Source organism: Artibeus jamaicensis, unplaced genomic scaffold (genome assembly GCF_021234435.1).
Source record: "Artibeus jamaicensis isolate MK-2021 breed Jamaican fruit bat unplaced genomic scaffold, CSHL_Jam_final contig_484, whole genome shotgun sequence".
In the NCBI taxonomy this organism is placed as follows: Eukaryota; Metazoa; Chordata; class Mammalia; order Chiroptera; family Phyllostomidae; genus Artibeus; species Artibeus jamaicensis.
Window position 1 is genome coordinate 670,988 of NW_026521859.1, and position 8,907 is coordinate 679,894.

The window sequence follows — 8,907 nt, forward strand, 5'->3', positions numbered from 1 at the left end:
AACTAGATCACATGGATTAAATGGATATCTTCAGAGCATTTCACCACAAAGTAGCAGAATATACTCAGTTTTCAAATACATGTGGAGCATTTTCTAGGATAGGCTACATTTCAGGACATAAAAGAAGTCTCAATACATTTAAGAAAATTGAAATCATATCAAGTATCTTCTCTGACCACAATATTATGAAACCAGGTATCAATCACAAGAACCCTGAAAAAGACACAAGGACATAGAAGCTCTATCACAAATTATTAAACAATGAATATGCCAATAAGAAGGTCAAAGAAGAAATCAAAAGATACCTTGAAACAAACAGAAATCAGGACACAAAAATCTCAAGTCTGTGTGACACTGAAAAAGCAATCCTAAGAGGGAAATTCATAGCAATACAGGCCTATCTCAAAAAAAAAAAAATCAAATAAACACTCTAACTTCACATTTAAAGGAAATTGAAAAAGAACAACAAATAAAACCTAAAGTGAGTAGAAGGAAGGAAATAGTAAAGGTTATAGCAGAAGTAAATAAAATAGAGTCTAAAATAACAATATAAAAGATCAATGAATCCAAGAGCTAGTTCTTTGAAAAGATAAACAAAATTGACAAACCTTTAACCAGATTCCTCAAGGAAAAAAGAGAAAGGATCCAAATAAATAAAATCAGAAATAAAAGAAAAATCATCAACTGAAACCAAAGAAACACAAAGGCTTCTAAGAAAATATTACGACCAATAGAGTGCCAACAAACAGGCCAACCTGGATGAAATGGATAAATTTCATGAAAAATACAAACCACAAAAACTAAATCATAAAGAATCAGAGAACCTGAACAGACAGATTACACCTACTGAAACTGAAGCAGTAATAAAATAACTCCCAACAAACAAAAGCCCTGGACCAGAGGGTTTCACAGGTGAATTTTACCAAATATAATGAAAACAACTAACACCTTTTCTTCTTGTACTATTTCATAAAATTCAAGAGGAAGGAAGGATCCCAAACTCATTTCCTGAGTCCAGCCTTTTCTTATTTCTGAAAACAGATAAAAACACTACAAAGAAAGAAAATTATTTGCCAATATCTCTGATGAACATAGTCACTCCAATTCTCAACAAAATGTTAGCAAACAATACAGCAATGCATCAAAAAGATCATATACCATGATCAAGTGAAATTCATTTTGGGAATGCAAGGTTGGTGCAACATTCACAAATGAATAAATGTGATCCATCACATAACAAAATGAAGGATAAAAACCACATGATCATATCAATAGATGCAGGAAAAAGCATTTCATAAAATGAAGCCCCCGTTTATGATAAAAACTCTTAGCAAAGTGGAATTAGAGGGATTGTACTTAAATGTAATGAAGGCCATATATGATAAACCCACTGCCAGCACCATAATCAATGGACAAAAACTACAGATGTTCCCCTTCAGATTGGGAACAAACCAGGAATGCCTGCTTTTACGTTTTATTCAACATAGTATAGGAAGGCCTAGTCATGTCAATCAGACAAAAAGAAATAAAAGACATGCAAATTGGAAAGGAGGAAGTAAAACTGTCATTATTATCAGATGACATGATGTTGTACATAGAAAACCCCAAGTATTCCACTAAGAAACTAGTTCTGATAAATGAATCCAGCAAAAGTAATATCCAGAAATCATTGCATTTTATATGCCAATAACAAACTAACAGAAACAGAAATAAGAAAACAATCCCATTCACAATTGCTACAAAAAGAATAAAATACCTAGCGATAAACTTAACCAAGCATATAAATGACCTGTACTCAGAAAATAATAACACACTGAAAAAAGCAATAAAAGATACAAATAAATGGAAGCATGGTATATGGAAGCATATGCCATGTTCATGGATAGGTAGAATTAACATTAAAATGCCCATACAACCCAAAGTGCTCTATAAATTCAATGCAACTCCTATCAAGATCCCAATGATGTATTTAACAGAAATAGAACAAATGCTTCAAAATGTATATAGAACAACAAAATGCCCTGTATAGGAATAGAAATCTTGAGAAAGGAGGACAAAGTTGGAGGATTCACATTACCTAATATGAAGCTATACTGTAATGCCATAGTAATCAAAACAGCATGGCATGGGCAAAAAACAGACACATAGATCAATGGAACAAAATAGAGAGCCTCCAAAATAAATCTGCACCTTTATAGTCAATCAATATTCAAAAGAGGAAGCAAGCACATACAATGGGCTAAAGATAGTTTATTCAATAAATGGTGTTGGGAAAATTGAGCAGATGTAGGAAAATGAAACTAGACCACCTTCTTATACCACACATAAGAATAAATTCATGCTTTTGGAACTACCAGTCAAGATGGAAGCATTGGTACACATGGATTTCCTCCTCACACAACCACAGAAAAATTATAACTAAACTACAAAACAAATATCACCCAGAACCATCAGAATATTGAGCTGTATGAAAGTCCAGCAACTGAGAAATTAAACCACATTCATCCAGACAGGTAGGAGGGGCAGAGACGTGGAGTGTTGTGGAGACAGCCCATTCTTCAATTCAACAAGTGATGAATTAAAATTGGGAGGGATACCTTAGGAGTGATGGATCCCAGCCCCACACCATACCACGGAGTCCAGGTTTCCAGTGCCAGGAAGATAAGTCCCTGTAACTTCTGACTGTAGAAACTAGTCATGAATGACACAATGGAAGAAACTGCAACATTCTCAGGAATCTCTCTTAAAGGGCCCACATCGGACTTGGGATTTATGCAGATTGACTCCTTCTGGGTTCCGGCAATGGGGCAGCAGCTAAAAGGGCACCAGTGGCATACAGTAGAAATTGAAGTGTCTGGCAGCAGGGTGAGCACTGGGAGACAACTTCCAGACAAAATTCCAGAGGACAGGCAGCAGCAAGTGTCTCCTTTCTGAGCCCTCCCCCACACAGAGCTACAGAGGAGCAACAACATAAGAGAGACACATCATCAACCTGTTTCACACAGGTTGCTCCACCCTTGTGATCACCTTAGGTTTCACCCCATTGAACTTATCAGTGTTCTTTTCTACAAGAGGTCATACTACTCAGACAGTGTCAAAGCAACTCTATTTAATACATAGAAACAAACATAGGGAGGCTTCCAAAATGAGGAAACAAATAAACATGGCACAAACGAAACAATAGAACACAACTCTAGAAAAGGAACTAAACAAAATGGAGATAAACAATCCATCAGGTATAGAGTTCAAAACACTGGGTATTAGGATGTTCAAGGAAGTCACTGGGTACTTCAACAGCATAAAAAAGACGCACTAAGTGCAATAAAGAAAAAATTACGGGAAACCAACAGGAAGTGGATGAAGCCAAGAATCAAACCAATGATTTGAAACATAAGGAAGAAAAAAAACATTCAATCAGACAGCAAGAAAAAAGAATCCAAAAAATGAAGGATAGGCTAAGGAACCTCTGGGACACCTTCACACCTACCAACATTCTCATTATAGAAGAAGAAAAAGAGCAAGAAATTGTAAATCTATTTGAAAAAAATAATGAAATAAAACTTCCTTAATTTGGTGAAGAAAAATAGGCATATGATTTCAGAAAGCACAGAGAGTCCCAAACAAGATGGACCCAAAGAGGACCACACCAAGACACATAATTAAAGTGCCAAAGGTTATTAAAGAGGGAATCTTAATGGCAGCAAGAGAAAAGCAAGAGAGTTACCTACAAAGGAGTTTCCAGAACCATTAGCTGATTTCTCAAAAGAAACTTTGCAGGCTACAAGGGACTGGCAAGAAATATTCAAAGTGATGAAAAACAAGAACCTACAAACTAGATGAATCACTCTATCCAGCAGCAAAGCTCTCATTTAGAATGGAAGGGCAGAAAAAGTGCTTCCCAGACAACGTAAAGCTAGAGTTCATCATCACCAAGCCATTATTATATGAAAAACTAAAGGGACTAATTTAATAAAAAGAAGATCAAAACTATGAACATTAAAATGTCAATAAATTCATAACCATCAGCATTTGAATTTAAAATGCAAGCAGAACAGAAACTGAGTCATAGATATGGAGATCACTTGGAAAGTTATCAGCTGGGAGGAAGATGGGAGGATGATGGGAGAAAATGGGAGAAAAGGTGCAGGGATTAAGATGGCCCTGGCTGGTATAGCTCAGTGGATTGAGCATGGGCCTGCAAACCAAACAACCGCGGTTCGATTCCCAGTCAGGGCACGTGCCTGGGTTGCAAGCCAGTTTCCAGCAGGGGACACATGAGAGGCAACCATACATTGATATTTCTCTCCCTCTCTCCTTTCCTTCCCCTCTAAAGATAAATAAATAAAATATTTAAAAAAGAAGTACAAATTGGTAGGTACAAAATAGATAGGGGGATGTAAAGTACGGTATAAGAAATGGAGTAGCCAAAGAACTTACATGCATGACTTATGGACATGAACTAAGGGGGGGATATGCATGAACTTTTGATGTAGGGAATGGGGAGTATCAGGTGGGGTGTAGGGGAAAATATTGGAAAAACTGTAATAGCAAAATCAAATATATTTTTAAAAACAATAAATTCAAAATGGACCAAAGACTTAAATGTTAGGCCTGAAACCATACAAATTGTGGAAGAAAATATAGGCAGCAAAATCTTGGACATTGCTTGGAGCAATATTTTATCAGATATATCTCCCCAGACAAAGGAAACAAATGAAAAAAATTAACAAATATGACTACATCAAACTAAAAAGGGTTTTGCACAGCATAGAAAATAAAGACAACCCACAGAATGGGAGAACATATTCTATGGCACATCTGATAAGGGGTTATTATCCAAAATTTATTTAAAAACTTACAAAACTCAACAAGAACAAAAAAGCCAAACAACCCAATTAAAAATTGGCAGAGAACCTGAATAGATACTTATCCAAACAGGACATACAGACAGATGACCAATAGACATATGAAAGAAAGCTCAACATCACTAATCATCTAAGAAATGCACATTAAAACCACAGTGAGATATCTCTCACCTACCAGAATGGCTGTCATCAGTAAGTCAACAAACAAGTGCTGGTGAAGATGTGGAGAAAGGGGGACCCTTTTGCACTGTTGGTGGGAATGCAGACTGATACATTCACTGTGGAAAGCAGTATGGAGATACCTCAAAAAATTAAAAATGGATCGTTTTGACTTAGCAATCCCACTTCTGGGAATATATCTGAAGGGACCCAAAACACTAATTCAAAGGAACATAAGCATCCCTATGTTTATTGCAGCATTATTATCAATCACCAAGATATCTAAGCAGCCCATGTGTCCATTAAAAGATTAGATAAAACAACTATGGGACATATACACAATGCGATACTACTTATCCATAAAAAAGAGGACAATTTTACCCTTTGGAACAGTATGGATGAACCTGGAGAACAGTATGCTAAGTGAAATAAGCTAGTCAGAGAAACACAAATACCATATAACTTCACTGACATGTGGAATCTAATGAACAGACTGAACTAACAAGGAAAATGGGGACAGACTCATAGATGGAGAGCAGGATGACAGCTATTGGTGGTGGGGTAGTTAACGGGGGTGGAGGATTGACCAAAAAGGACTCATGGACATGGATATCGACAACAATGTGCTGATTGGTGGGGAGAAGGTGGTATAAAGGGACTAAATAGTAATGGAAAAAATACAATAAAGATTAAAATTTTTTGCTAATAAAAAGCTTTAGAGTGTCACTCATTTGCTAACTTTAAGAAGCAATGCTGTAGTTGACTGGCGGGTTTCAGAGCATGGGTACAGATCTGAAGTTATCTCCACTGGTTTGTGGCTAGTCGTCATGACTTAGAACTTGGGCCCAAAAGAGTCCTTAGAATGTGAAAAACTACTACTTTAGACTCTCAATCACCCCTGCTGCTCTTCCCTCAGTCAAAATGTAGGAGAGACAATAAGGGATTGTCCTGATCTTTATTTGTGAAGGTATAGCTTTCAGCTAAGGTAATTTAAGTGATTAAAGTGCCAATTACTGTAGCAGAAAAACAAGTCTGTCATATTTTTAAATTTTTTGACAAAAGTTAAATAAAGAGCATTTATGGTATCCTATCAAAATTAGTACAACACAGAATGAAATCATTAAATAGAGGACATGCATACATATGGGACAATTGGCAGCCATCATGAAAACAGATAGCTGATAGACCCTTCTACAGCAAAAGTGTTTTTTGTTGTGTTTTTTTGATGGGGTGTACTGAACGGATCCGATGACAAGGACTCCACGTGTCCTGAATATGTGCAGAACAGTTGACCTGTGCTCATTGAGGGAAACCTCTTCATTGCACTGAACCTTGGTTTTCACCCACTGATCCAAATTCTCATCTTTGTTTTCACACAGAACCAGTCTAATCCTTGTTCCACAATGGATTTTCCCAAGAATTTTCTTATAGGTATCATGCTTCTTTCTCAGTTTTCCCTTAATAAGGTGAAATATCTAAGTACTCTACTCCATTTCCTTGTCTTACTAAGTTAGTAAATCTGTAAAAAAAATAAAAAATGTAAGTTTGGTTTAAAGTAACTTATTGTTGTGTAGCGGTGCTGGTCATAATGATTAACATTTCTATTTTCTGTACTTATAAATGTTCCATCTCAGTTAGCATCTTACCTACAATTAATTTGGAAAATAATTTCTTCACTTTACCATTGTCACTGGTAGTTCCTTTTTACTTTTTCTCAAAGGTAACAATAAGTGCAGGGATATTTCTTTTAGATGTCCATAGAATCCAAACATGTAAATTGCTGGGCCACGAGCCCTGACTCTTTCTTTTACAACTTCTTGATATATTGTATATTTCAATTCCCTCTTAACAACTTGGGTATTCTTCTCAATAGCAGCTTTGCAAATCTGGGATTAATTCTTCTATAAAAACTGTTTTTGTTATGAAAGAAGCTATGTCTTCATAGATAAAGCAGCTGTAATGCATATTAAACCATTTATTTTAATATGCCTTCGGTACTCTTGTGACAAAAGGGGAGGCCTCATAGAGGCATTGTATTTTCAGCTTTAGAAAATAAAAGTATATATGATCACAAGGGCTTTTTCAAAATTTCTTTATTAAAGTATGAGTGAGTTTATTATATGGTATTTGTAATTAAAGCCCCAAATCAAAATATTTTTACTTTCTTATGCCAGGTTCCAAGAAATATCTTACATTATTCATAACATCTAAATGGTGCACCTTGACCTTGAAATAAACCCAAATGAAATGTGAAAAAGTAAATTATACCCAAATTTTGTTGGTGATAAAGTATCATTGCATATCATACATATTTTGGTTTTTATACATAACATTATTTTAATATCTTTTTCATTTAATTGGTAGTATTTAAATATTTTTCCATGTTCATAAATTAACAACTGGCTTTAGTTATGGGCATTCTGTATTTTAGTACTTTTCATTGCTTTTCATCATTTACATAGTAAATGTAATTGTCAAAGCTGTTTTAAATGTAAAATGCTTAACTTGGCAGATAATAATTTATTGCAAAATTGAGCCTCAAGTCATATAAATTTCATAAACTAATTGCTGATAATATATATGAAAGAAAACAAAGTGTACATATTATTTAAATACATCTGGAGACATACTTAAGATTTTAAAATGCGGGTCTATAAAATTCACAGGCTTTTAATATGTTTTTTGTATAGTTTTCCAGAGTATTTGGAGTTATGTCATTATTTTTTTATTTTATTATTTTAAACAAAAATTGAACATAAGTCCTCAATATGTATTCTAGCTACTATTGCTGTGTAACAAACCACCCTGAACTTAGAGTTATAAGGAACAACCATTTTATTACTCTCATGAATTTTGTGGATCAGGAATTAGGAAAAGGCACATAAAGGACAAATGTCCCTTGCTCCACAGTGTCTGGAGCCTCAGCTGGGAATTCTTAGGGGAGACTGTGGCCTTGAATATGTGGGGCTGGGAAATTTATTTTCAAGATGGCTTCCTTAGTCACTTTTTTGCATCTGGGCTGGGTTTGTTGACTAAAGCACCTATGCATGACCTCTCCATGTGATGTGGATTCCTCAAGAGCATGGAGGCCAAGTTCTGAAAGGGTATGTCCCAAAAGGGGCCACCAAAGAGCAGGTGGTAGAAACAGATCAGGACAAATCTGCATAGCTTCAGAAGTCACAACACATCACTTCCACAGGATTTGATTGGTTAGAAAAGAATAACTAAGGTTGGCCCTAAGTCAAAGAGAAGGGACATAGATACCACCTCTCAGGGTAGGGGCGTCAAAGATCTTGTGGACATATTTTATAACTATTGCAGTCTATGAGTAATATGTGATCATATACCAGCACATTCATTTTTGAAAAAATATTTTGACAAACCCTAAGTTGACACCCAATTATTCCAACTTCCTGGGGTTCACATCTTTGTGTAATCCCTTCTCTGTGAGTGTGGACAGAACCTGTGACTTGTTTCTAATTGATAGGATAGGGTTATGGGATGTTATTTCTGTAGTTACATTACATCACATGAAGCACTGTCTCTGGAGGCTGGAGCTAGGGACTCTTCTCTAGGCTCAGTGAAGTAAATGGTCATCTTGGAGAAGCCCACCTGGCAAGAACTGTGGGTGGTCTCTAGGACCTGAGGGCAGTCTTCAGCCTCTAGACAGCAGAAAGTGAGGACTTATAATCATGTAGCCACAGAGAAGTGGGTTCTCCAGCCAACACCCTGAATGTACTTGAAGGTGGATTCTTCCCCTGATGAGATCTCAGTTGAGAACACAGCCCATTTACTGTGATTATACCCATGTGAGACCCTGAGGAGAGGACCTAGTTCAACTATGTCCAGATTCCTGACACACTGGGATGGATATAATAAATAT